At 43.2% G+C, this 13,110-nt stretch overlaps 1 pseudogene; it reads left to right on the forward strand.

Annotated features, from left to right (window-relative positions):
* The first annotated feature begins 9,078 nt into the window (after positions 1-9,078).
* Positions 9,079-13,110, forward strand: part of LOC116806859 (protein fem-1 homolog C-like) — a 38,875-nt pseudogene continuing 34,843 nt past the window's right edge.

Consider the following 13,110-nt stretch of genomic DNA (forward strand, 5'->3'; position numbering starts at 1 on the left):
TAAAAACCAAGTGATTGGCATTTTTCATAGGTATTTTTTCCCAAACCGGTTGGGGGGAGGGGTCGATTGAATCTGCTTCCTAGAGGAACCCCTTTGGGGGTTCTCTCCCAAATTTGCCCTGAACCAGGACACCCATATACGGAGTCACTCTGGATTGACGGGAGGCCTGGCCTTAGGAAACGAGAAAGCTGACCAATTGGTGGCACCACTTTGCGCCTCTGCTTCTCCTAACATTGATAAGTTTGCCCAGGCCAGAAGGGCTCAGGAGTTTTTTCACTAAAAAGTGCAAAAGTTTTACACAAACAACTAGGAATATCGCTGCAGGATGCTCAAGGAATTGTCACAACCGGTCCGCAATGCCAGGGCATGATTGGCGGATTGGGTCCTCAGGTCAACCCTCGGGGCCTGGGGCCCTTGCAGTTATGGCAAACTGATGTAACTATCTACGCCCCATTTGGTTGCTTTAAAGTCATTCATGCAACCATAGACACCTTTTCTGCCATGATTTGGGCCACTCCTATGACAAGCAAAGGATCTTGTTTTGTCATTCGACACTTGCGAGGCTGCTTTGCCGTAATGGGCTTGCCACAGGAAATCAGGACGGACAATGGGCCAGGATATATAGCCCGACGGACCCAAGATTTCTTGGCTTGTTGGGGAGTGAAGCATAGCACAGGTATTCCACGTAACTCCACAGGACAAGCTATCATTGAAAGAACACATCAGGTACTGAAAGGGCTGCTTGATAAACAAAAAACAGGGGAGGATGGGCTGAGTCTACAGGACAGAGTGCTGAAAGCAGTTTATGTTACGAATCATCTATGGTTAGTAGGTAATCGTAGTGAACCACCAGCAATAACACATTACTCAGGTTTGCAGCAAGATTCTGAATTGATACAGCACCGACCGAAAATTTGTTTTAAAAATCCTATGACATGGTTATGGGAAGGACGTGCAGATTTATTAATGTGGGGTAAGGGTTATGCTTGTGTCATTGCAGACAAAGGACTCTGAAGGATACCAGCGAAATGGGTTCGCCCCAGGCTTGAGAAGGACACTCTGATCTCTAATATCACCAATGAACCAACAACCACCGCTACCTGAAAACATCAATTGCCCTCAGAACTGTGAACGCTTCTGCTATCCTTGGGTGAGATTAGAACGTGTGGGGTGTGGATTAGATAGGTGATGTCAGTACAAAGGAGGAAGCTTCCAGAGGTGTATTGAGTGCAGACATAGGCACTCCCAAGAATTCAATACCTGGGTGATGTTATCCCAAATGACAGGAACAACGGTTACTTCCCCTGAAACCTGTCAAGAGGCGCTGAGCTTAAGTCTCAGGAGCAATTGGGGCGGGCTATTCAGTAGTTTCATAATGAACGCTGAAAGCTCGAGCAAAAAGAGAGAGAGAGAATAAGATCAAGGCTATAGAATGTGGGAAAGAAATATTTATCCCTGGGACTTGGGGAGTTAGACTGGATCAGTGGGAACAAACAAAGTGGAAGTGGGTGTTGGGGAAGATGAAATGGGAAAGCCTTACAAATATGATTGCCTAGCAAAGGATTTGGAAAATGCAGAGACTGTGAGTGAAATTGAGATGAGAACAAGCTTTGATATTTTGGACCTTGGTTGCTAAGCAACTGGGGAACAGTGGTATAGCTAGTAGAAGGTGACTCCCTTTTTTGACCCACGGACGGATCCAAAGGTCAGATAAAATGTTCTGTCTCATCCCTCAAAAATGTATAGTTTATCCCTCATCTGTAACCCTCCCCTGAAGTATCATGTATCTGTAATCCCATTGGTCCAAAGTGTTATTCCGCACCGACTTTGAAGCCCCCTTGATAAGGTGCACTTGGGAGACCAGGGCCCCCCTCTCTCTCCTTCCCTCTCTCCTGCCCCTTCTCCTTGCCTCGCTCCCTCCCCTCCTATCTGCCCTCTTGGACCCTCTCTTGGAACACTCTCGCTATCTCTCCCTGCTCCCACTCCTTGGGGCCTGCTACGAGCTGCGGCTGGCAGCTCCAAGCAGGGCCCCACAATAAACCGTATATCCTAAGACCTGACTTCAGAGATCTCTCATCTCCATCCGTCCCGACCGTCCAGGGGACCAGCCCTTGCCACAGGTGGGAAGAGAAGAAACAGAGAAGATAGACTAGGAGAAGGGTGCAAAGAGCAAGAGGCACTGTCAGTTTGGATTTTATCCCTGATCTCATAGGGGAAGGTTTTTAACCAATGATCAGGATGAAAAATAGTCTTAAATTAGATGTGCAGGTTTTTGGGGGTCGCCCTCTGTTATTTGTAATATGTGGCAACATCTGTAGTACAGAAGAAATTAACCTGCCGGGATGGCATTGACAGAATATGTGGCTTACTTGGGCCAATGCTACTAGGGTGGACTCCTTTTGTTTATCCTTAGCCATGCCAGGAGATCTTTTCCGCACATGTTTAATTGGTATCCCAGAAAGTAATTTTACTGGTTTTACAAAATGGGTAGGAGCCGGAGGAAAGCCATATGTGGGAGAAAATAGATCAAGCGTGGAGAATCGCTGGTGTAACATAACCAGAGGTGGTACAAAATTGGACATATGCAGAAAGTTGGGGATTAGGCCAAACGGCAGGGGCTTCCAAGCAGGTATGATAACACAATCACTAAATGAAAGTGGACTAGAGCCCCAAGAACTAGACCTGTTAGGATCGGTACCTGGGAATTATTGCTTGTTTTTAACTACTTTTTAAACCCAAAATCAACTGATATGAGCAATGTCCTAGTCCCACGACCCAAAAAGAATAGTGTCATCCTTAATCCCAATTCTCCATGGTATCAGAACGTGATCAAATATTGCCACAATTGGACTTATCCTGGAAGTGCTGGCAAAAATGGGACTGTAAGAAAGCTTCCATCAGGTGTCTTCGTAATCTGTGGGGATAGGGCATGGCCCGCAATTCCGAGTAATTCATTTGGTGGTCCTTGTTACTTAGGAAAGCTAACCACATTTGACCCTAGCATGCGCGAAATGCTGAATCAGACTATTTGGAGAGTGGGACATAACAAGAGAACTAAAAGAGAAATCACAACCTTGGGACCTGATTGTGACAATCACATAGAGTTTTGGGGCACTCCAGCATGAATAGCATCATTCCTTACCCCAGGTGTTGCTGCTGCTCAAGCTTTGGCTACGTGTAACAAGCTGGGATGCTGGACAGCCAAACAATTAAACATAACTTCAGCTATTTTAAATCAGATGCTCACTGATATAGATAGTATTAGACATGGCACACTGCAAAATAGAGCCGCTATAGATTTTTTGCTATTAGCACATGGGTGCGGGTGTGAGGATTTTGAAGGAATGTGTTGTATGAACCTCTCCGACCATTCTGCATCCATTCACAAAAAACTCAAACAATTAAAGGATAACATGAGGAAATTGACTGTGAATGACTGGGGTTTGGATGAGTGGTTTGAGGGATGGGGAATAACTGGATGGTTGAAAGATATTGTAAAGGGAGCTTTATTATTACTATTAGTCATTATTATACTGCTTTGTATTATTCCATGCATAATAAAATTGGTGACTTGCTTGGTAGAAAATACAGTAAAAAGGGTTTGGCTGATGCAAGAAGAAGAAGGGGGAATTGTAGCAATGTATTTGCATAGCTTAGGTCACAGCATGCTCCAGACAAACCGCTTTTAGTTATTCCTATCAGCACCCTCTGGAATTTGTCAAGGTTACTAAGACATAAATTGTGCTAAATTAAGAAAGAAGAGGCTGAGAAACAAAATGCCAAGACCACAAGAACTAGATAAAGGAGGGCGGTGAAGCACCTGGACTGTAACTAATCAAATATCCTGAAAAGTGCGTGCAGAGCACATGGACAAGATAGAGGCACCAATCAAGAAATGTGTGATCAGCGTGTGCAGTAGTGTTAGAATGTATAACTAGAACATAATATAAAAAATAAAGTGGCTTCTGCTTAATCATATTGGTTAGTTGTCCAGGTGTCCTGATCTCCCGCACAGTAACAGCAACAAGATTAATAGACAAGTACACAAAAAAAGAGGATGATTAACGTCCTAAAAGGCGATCACTGACCAAGGCCTCGCGGCCCAAAACAAAAGACAAAAATGGCGCCCCTCCCCCCGCCCCCCCCTTCCTGCGGTGGACTACACAGTACAGTACCTGGAAAGCTAATTAGTCCGAACAGGAGCTATCCTGACAAAACAGTGTCTGTCTCGGTTGCAGCAGTGGTCCCGATGCAGGAGGCTCCCTCCCCCCGGGGTGGTGGTGGTCCAGGAAGCAGCCCTGGTGGGTGCTGTGTCATGTGGCGGGGCTCTCGGCGGCTGCAGCGGTAGCAGCAGTTGCATCATTCTGTGGCTTCAGCAGCGGTTACCCCTTTTTGCAGCTTCAGCAACAGTTACCACTTGCCGCGTGTTTAAGAAACCAGTCTCCCCTTTTCCCCAATGGAGGTAAACCCTGCACAAACTTCCGGTGGCTCGCCGTTTTCTGTTGAAACCATGCTCCCGCCATGATGTAGGTGGTATGGAATTAAACAGTGCTAGAAACTCCACCCCTCCTTTATTCTGTACCCAGGACAATACCACAGCAAAAGAGAAAACCCCAGAGAATAGTCTGTTTTACCCATGGCGGGAATCAGTCAGTGAGTGATCTCTACCCATCCTTATGTCAATTCGTGAAGCTTTGCCATATTTCCTCTCCCCTGTCCAGCTGAGGAGGGGAGTGGCCGAGTGGCTTTGGTGAGTGCCTGGCATCCAGCCAGGGTCAAACCACCACACACAGTACTGTCCATACTATTCCTTATTTTAAGAGGAAAACAAACAAAAAAACCCAATCAAACAAAAAATAACCCCACACAAACTAATTTGCTGTTCAAGACCTCTGATTCATATCAGTGAAACCTATCAAGCCCAGATAGTTGTAACCTGCAACTTCTCAAACTAAGAGTAATGTACTGGAAAAGCCTCTGAATTAAGACGACAATGCCAAATTAACTCACATTGGAAGCATTGCTTTAACTACTTTCTGCTTTTCCAAAACCGTCTTGAATTCTACAGGTATCTATGCTATTTTCCACAATTCTGAACAAAAAAACAAAATAGTTTTCTTATCCTGTTTAACACCACCACCACCACTCCCCCGCCCCACACTGTTCAGGTTAAGAAAATCCTTTGTTTCCATTTCTGTGGTCCATATGTTCTTCATAAAAGTTTGAGGAAACTGTAAAAGTCAGATCAGTAAAACAGTGGCAAGAAGAAAGACAACTAAATGCTCATATTTTAAATTCAAAACTATTGACTATCTGTTGCAGATTAGCACTTGTCTAACCCCAAACATCTTGTTACCTCTGAGATGGGAAACATGTATGTTTATGAAAATTCAAAATTTTAGAAGCATATCATGTACTTGGCCGGGTGGAGGAAAACAAATATATATATAGCTTATTTAGCAAGTTTGCAAAAGTACAGAACACAGTTTGTAACAGGAATGTAATTTGCCAGGTAGAAACAACTTGTAACAGAACACATAAGAATTTAGTTGCTAGGTAAAGGCCATAAAGATAAGAAAACTCAGTAAAGCAAGACTCAGGTATTGTTGAAACCCATAAAGCAGAACCTTTTGCTTAGGGAGCCAGCAAGAACCAGGCTCCTAGTTTTGGCCAGGGCAAACTGACCTGAGAGAAAGCCAAACCTCCACCATGCCTGCCCAGAGACAAGGTCAAGCAGCAAGCACCTGAGGAAAACCTCTTACTTCATCAAGAAGACCCCTGCCCACGACCCCCCAGGGGGCATGGCACCACAGAAGGCTAATTATAATATGAAGTGCAAGGAGGCGGAGAGTGGGCTAAAAATACATTCATGTGTCTCATGATACATTCTTCGGGGCTGTATTCGCATCTTCCCACTCAGGAGAAAAAGCCAAAGTCATTGCCAAACACTTTCTTCTAGCATTTTCCACACTAGGCATCTCCCAAGCCATCAAAAGAGATAATGGTCCTGCTTACACCTCAAAAAAATCTCAAACCGTTTCTAGATCAATGGGGGTTGAAACACACTACTGGCATTCCTCACTCACCAACAGGGCAATCCACTGTCGAGAGTGCTCACCGCACACTCAAGATAGTCCTTGACCAGCAGCGTGGGGGACTTGAAACACTATAAAATGTAGAAAGATTATGTAAGGCTCTCTACATTATCAACTTTCTTAATAATTCCTTCACAGAGCAAACCCCCCCCCCCCCCATTATCAGGCACTTCTCCAGCACTAGCAGAGCTCAACTCACTGAGAAACCCCCTGTGCTGATGAAAGACCCTGAATCCAAGCAAATAATTGGTCTATTTCCATTAGTAACCTGGGGGAGAGGCTATGCTTGTGTGTCCACAGAATCTGGCCCCAGGTGGATCCCCAGCAGGAATGTCAAGCCGTTCATCGTATCGCCAAGCGCAGCTCCGAGAGACACTTCCCCGGAACCTCAGAGACAGAAAAAAACCCAGAAAATTCCTAATTTGCAAGGAATTTATGCATCATGCATGAGATATATGAATATGCAACAGGCTATTGCTTTTAAGGGTTATTCCTTTGTTCACAACTCATGTTTTTGGCAGCTTAGTGCCCAAAAACATCCAGACGTCCGTATTTCTTTGCTTTTTATTGTCTTGTAGTGTCCTAATCCTCATTATCCAATTTTTTATTACTTTTTTAAATAGCTATTTTATTACTAATAAACTTTTAAGATTTTAAAAAACAAGTGATTGGTGTTTTTCACAGTTTGCTACACTGTTATCCCCCCTGTTTTCCCACCCCTTTTCTACTCAGTAAAAACTGAGGGGATAAGAGGGGAAGGTAGGAGGGGCTGTTAAAGTTACACAAATCTAAAAAAAAAAAAGAAAAATCCATTTTCTCAAACTCACAGATCAACTCATCCCCCCCAAGAATCCTGTTATGTCTCTGGTGATAGGGAATCTCCAACTGTTCCAGAGAGGATTTTGGATGCTCCCCACCTTCCCACCAGTCCATGCGTGGATCATCCCTCAGCCCAGTCAGAACATCTGGGTCACACTAGCCAAGGCTTTACAGGAAGACAATCTCTGCCTGTCCATGGGCAGCGTGGGCAACCCGTTGTCCACGTGTCTGGTAGGGATTCCCTTGGTAGCAGATGACTGGCCTATCGCTAACTCAGATCTCCTCCGCACCACAGGTAAGAGGCCTTGGGATGAGTGGACAAAGATTCTGCCAGATGCTATAGAGGAACTCCAAGAATTGGACTTGCTGGGGTCCTCCAAAGCAACTTACTGTGTCAAATTTTACTTTAGACGACTGAGTCAACATTGGCCCGAAATAGACCCAGCAAAAAACACATACAAAAAAGACATACCACCAATTAACAAAGCTTATAATAACCTAAATTGGTGTAATTACACCAGTCCTCACTCCACCCCAAAGTGTTGCCCCGGGGAATGTTTTTTATTTGTGGTGATCAAGTGTGGGCTGGGATCCCTACATGTCTCCAGGGGGTCCCCGTAGCCTTGGACGGTTTCCTACCCTCACTCCGAACATTACATCATTACTTAATTGGAAACAAAAAAAGCAAATTGACATGCCAAAAGAAATCCTATTCTGAATTTGATGAAAACTGAGATAGTCAAGTTTATAACTGGGACAAAGCAAAGAGAGTCGCGGTTTCACTTTTCTTACCTTGGGTGGCCGCAGCTAAGGCTCTCAGTGAGCTCTCTCACCTGGAGTGTTGGCTTAGTAAGCAGGCAAACGCTACCTCCACTGCACTCAATGACCTGCTTAGTGACACAGAGGCTACCAGACACGCAACTGTCGAGAGTTTAGCTGAAGAATGGCTGCGCAGCAAGGGACACGAAAGGGTTAAGTTGACGAGAGTATGAGAATACGTGACTTGTAACATGAAAACTATGCCCTTGAGAAACAGATGTCTCCTAACAACCTTGAGAAACAGATATCTCCTAACAACCTTGAGCATACAGGTGTCTCGTTAACAACCAAGATGTAAAATTGCTTAGTATGCAGAAAGATAATCAAGTATAAAGAAACAGTAACTGCAAGGCTTATCGCAAAGAGATATATATGTTAATAGAAAGGTAACCAATCCTGAGCTTCGCTTTTGCAATATGTATGAACTAATTAGTGCTTGTATAAAGAAACTGTAATCGACTCCAATAAACTGAGACTTGTTGATCATGACAGCATGAGGCTTGTCTCCCGCGACACTCTCACCAACATCTAGCGCCCGAACGGACGGGACCCCCCCGCCTGGATCTGTGAGACGTTGCGTTGGGGTCAGGTCCTGCAGCTAGACGGACGGCGATTAAGCTCCACTACCTGGAGCCGCGCCCTGAGTGACCGCAACGGCGTGCTCAGCCGATACGTGCTGCCGAAGCCTAGAGGGTCTGCAACAGCACTGATGTGAGTAATGGACGGGCAAGCAGCATATAACCTTTTCACCTCCTTTCTCAGACGGAGGCAATTTAAAGGGCTTGATTTAGATAGAGATCTCCAGGCTTCCGTGCAGCTTCTCTTTCATATTCTCTCAAAGAGAGCTGAAAAGGTTAAAGAAGCCGATTTAGAACAGTTGGTCCTTTAGGCAAGAAGCAAAGGCAAGCTGCAAAAGCCTTCGCTGATTTTTAGTAAAATCGAATGGCAAGAGCTGGGGCAGCTGCTTTGGGATGCAGTGATAGAGGGCAGAAAAGACAAGAAAATAGTGCTAGAGCTTGGAGGCATTTGGAAAAAAGTTTTACAAACCCTGCAAATCATGACTGCGGAGAAAAAAGCAGCGGATGTTAACAGCTCGGTAGTTCCGCAAAGTGAGGCGAACTCGGAAGTGGCCCCGTCGGGTCCCTCGGGAGGCAGGGAGACACCTGAGGAGGCAGGCAGAGTTGGTGATGAAACAAGGCTAAGTCAGGAAGAGGAACTCAGGGGCGGAGATCAAGGCAGAGACCAGGGCGGAGACGGGAGAGAAGCGGTGCTGGCCCCTCTTCCCCCGCAGCAGCGGCGGCGGCGGCGAGCAACCCGGCGCGGGTTGAGGGGGCTGAGCGCCACAATGCTAGCGGAATGGCAAAAGCAGCAACTCAAACAACAGCAGAGCAGAGCCCTGAAACGGGGCCGACCAGCACCGAGCCTGAGGCAGCCCCGGGGCGGAGTGGACTTCGGCCGAGAGACAGAAGGCTCCTTGTTCCTGAGCAACAGCGCGAGGAGGGAGATGGGCGTTCCCGAGGGCTCAGCCGCGCTGAAGTCGGAGCAGGTGGGGCGCGGCCGCATCAGGGGCGTCTCCTCTCCCGTCCCCACAGTGATGCAGCAAGGACGGGAGCGAGACGGCGCCGCCCCCTCATCTCCCCGCAGCACCCGGCAATGGCGGCGGAGATGGCTGCACAGCCTGGTTGCCACGGTAACGACAACCCCGAGAGCAGCAGTGCCACTGATGGCGAGATGGCAACACTACAGCAAAAATTTCAACAGCATTTTTCCAATTCCTTGCAAGAGTCAGAAGACGCAATGAAAAAGTATAGCAGTACCGATTGTTTTCCAAGATACCAAGAGGGATGGACATTATGCAAATCAATGTTATTTCAAATACGATATGGATGAAAATCACTGTATAAAGATAAAAATGTTAATAATGATTTAATTGCAAAAAATGTTTCTAAAAACAAATATTTGAGGAATTTCAGTCAGATGGAATGTTGGCATTGAGTTCGCAATTTCTGTTTTTGAGTTTTTATAGATAATAAGATAAATGATGATTGTCAAGTTTTTGTAGGTAATGATAAATAGTGATTGTTACTAATGTTATATGAATGCTTTGAAAAGATTGTCTTAAACTATTTTAAACATTTCTTGTTGATAGGTTGATCATATAATGTAAGTTGTCTGATTTTTGTGATAAGAATTATTATTAAGATGTTAAGGTATTGAGGTGTTGTTTTAATATTTACAGTCAGTTTTCATATGTTTTATTGTCTTTTTAAGTGATTGATTTCAAGATGTGTTTTTTCAGGATCCTGTGTTTTTGATTTTTTAACTACTCATGTGATTTCTTTGTCTAATCTTCTATGCAGCTGCAATTCATCTTCTTTTAAAAATTTATTGTCCAAGTTTTAGTTCAAGATTTCAGACTTCAAATTTTCAGATCTCTAAAGAAAAAAATTGTTGTATTTAGAGAATTTTTGTCTTGAAATAAATTTTGGACAGGTTCAGTTATTTGATGGTTTGGTAAATTTTTAATAATAAGGTTTTCTACTTATAACAGTTATTTCTAAGACTTTCATTTTATAATGTGTTAATACATATCCTCCAATTAGGGTTTGAGCTCTGGTCAAGCTCTGGCTCTATGTGGATGGTGTAATTGACCCAGGTGTGTAATTGACCCAGGTGTTTTCTGCATCAAAAAGTATTCAAGTCCTTTTGGCTTGACAATTTGATCCTATAGGGCAGCTGAGACTCAAAGGGAGTTTTGGAGAGACATGATCCAGACATGTTTTATCCAAATCTCTGTTGTTTTAAGGCTTAGTCAGCTGCTGCAGACTCTGGGATGACAATTTGATAGTGTAGCACTTAGTAACTGTGATTTTATATGTAATATTAATTGTGTTTTATCTGATTGATTTTTATTAGTTGTTAGTTTCTTTACTATGTGCATTGTTTTGTTCTTGATGTTTTTTCATGTTTATAACAAAAATGTTGATATTTCCATTTCTTCATGCAAGTTTTAGGGAACAGAATTGAAAGAGTACCCTCCAGTCCCTGTGGGGGTGTTGGGTTTGTTTGTGTTTTAACAGGTGCAGAATCTGGATGGATTTCAGTGAAGAATGTAGAACTTATCAATTGCAAGAAGAGCAACTAATCTCTCCATAAGTGGATCAGAAGATGCACAGCAAAAGTAGATTGTGCAAAGATTTGTGTTTCACCCACAGAAGATCGTGGGCTTTGAGGTGTTTTTTTTTATATAAGTGTGTTTTTAATGATGTTATAGAATTTTTGCTAAGTTTTAGTAAGTTTTAGTAATGCCTGTGATTTTTCTGTTCATCTTGCCATTGTCTTTCAATGGCAAAAGAGGGAGTCCCAACGTAGATCAACAGTAATCCTACTTGAGTGAGTGTTTTTACCCATCCAACCAAGAAGTCTGAGCAGGACAGATGCTCTTGCTGCATTGATACGAAAAGGCAGAGACAGAATTTTAAAAATAGATGAAAAAGATACCAACCTGCAGTGATAATAACGTGAACAACAACAGTTTGCCTGGAACATCCCGTGACGAATCCGGTTCTGATGAAAATCAATTTTGTAGAATACAGAGAAATAAGTTAGAATATCATAAGTGTGAAGTTAAATTTATCAAGAAGTTAGTTTATTAGAAGTTATAGTTTATGTTTAGAATTAAGTTTGTTTCTTTCATGTTAAACAGGGCATTCAAAAACCTAAGAAATATGTGGTGGGCCTCAATGTTTTTATTAAGCAGTATTTTGGTTGTTGAAGTATCTGGAATCCTTGACATTGACAAAAAGAAAAAATATGCAGATCACTTGAGCCAAACAAACTAGGCAAGATTCATTCTGCCTGTTGTTAGCCACACCGTCTAACCCCTTTCGTACTTGTTTAATTGGAGTCTCCTTGGGTCCCATGGCAGAGTTCAAAACATGGACCCGAGCTCAAATGAATTCAAATAGCACAAAGACATGAGTGTGAAAAATTTGAAGGCATGTGCTGTATAAATTTAAAAAATAGTTCCAAATCTATTCATAAGAAAATTCATCGTTTGCAACATGTTCAGGTGTTACAGAGGGATGATACATTTTTTAGATTATCATTTGAATCATGGAGAATTACAGGTTGGCTTAAACACCTTTTGCAGCTTATGATAATAGGATTGTTAGTTATAGTAATTTTAATGCTTGTATTGCCGTGTGTATTTCAGTGCTTGCAAAGGACTTTAATGTCAATTATAGAACAAAAATGGAACACATCCTTGCTTGCTTATAGAAAAAACAGGGGAAATGTCGAGAGTTTAGCTGAAGAATGGCTGCGCAGCAAGGGACACGAAAGTGTTAAGTTGATGAGAGTGTGAGAATACGTGACTTGTAGCATGAAAACTATGCCCTTGAGAAACAGATATCTCCTAACAACCTTGAGCATACAGGTGTCTCGTTAACAACCAATCGCACTGCCCCTCAGACGGTAGAGGGAGGGTGCGGGGGTTCGGAGAACGCCCAAGACCCAACTGTTTTTCATCGTCACAGCAGGGAAAGTGAGTGGGCAAAATTACTCAAACTATCCCTTAGCCTTTTCCAGTAGATTTTCTTGTTGTAAGATAGGACTTTATTCACATTTAAAAACCAGGGACAATTCTAGAAATGAGAGAAATGTGAAAATATGTTTTCAAGTGTTGACACTTCCGAGGAAAACTTCAAATACTTGGAGATGAAAAGATAGGTAAGTCACAGAGGTCTAAAAGCCAGGATGACAATTGAGACAGGGAGATAAAAGAGTAGTTTAAAAGCATGCAATTAACTCCTGCTTCTACAATACAGACATAATCCACCTGTGGTTTGGACTGCTAGCATTCAAAATGCAGATGTTTTTAAAGTAAAGTTGTGGAAGTGCAAAAGTACAGTGATTCAAAGAAAATCACTAACGGCATCATTTGTGAAGAAAGCATTCCTTTATTCAGTACTAGGAGGTGCTGGGGGTGTCCTGCTCAGGCATTGTTCCCTCGGGGCTTTATACATGGTAATATTCAAAGAATTCCCCAAGCCACACTCAAAGTCTGTCCCCCTTGGTACATAATTCAAAATTTCTTGGATTTTTGGTCCTTTATGTTTTCATGGAGGAAGATTGTCATCTACTGTCTGTTGGTTGGAATGGCATTCTTTATTTTTGGGGTTTTGGGGTGTTTTATATGATTCCAGCGTCCTTCTCATCATGTCCTCTGCTTGAACTTCCATGCTTGTGCATGCGGTGTCCATCTGTGCTGACTTGTTCATCTCTTATCTTGGTAATGTGAGATTCATGCAATTAGCTTCAGCAAAGCAAAACTTATGAGTCTTTCATCTTGACAGGTTTCTACTTATTTAGTGTT

The sequence above is a fragment of the Taeniopygia guttata genome, chromosome W (assembly GCF_048771995.1).
Source record: "Taeniopygia guttata chromosome W, bTaeGut7.mat, whole genome shotgun sequence".
Taxonomy (NCBI): Eukaryota; Metazoa; Chordata; class Aves; order Passeriformes; family Estrildidae; genus Taeniopygia; species Taeniopygia guttata.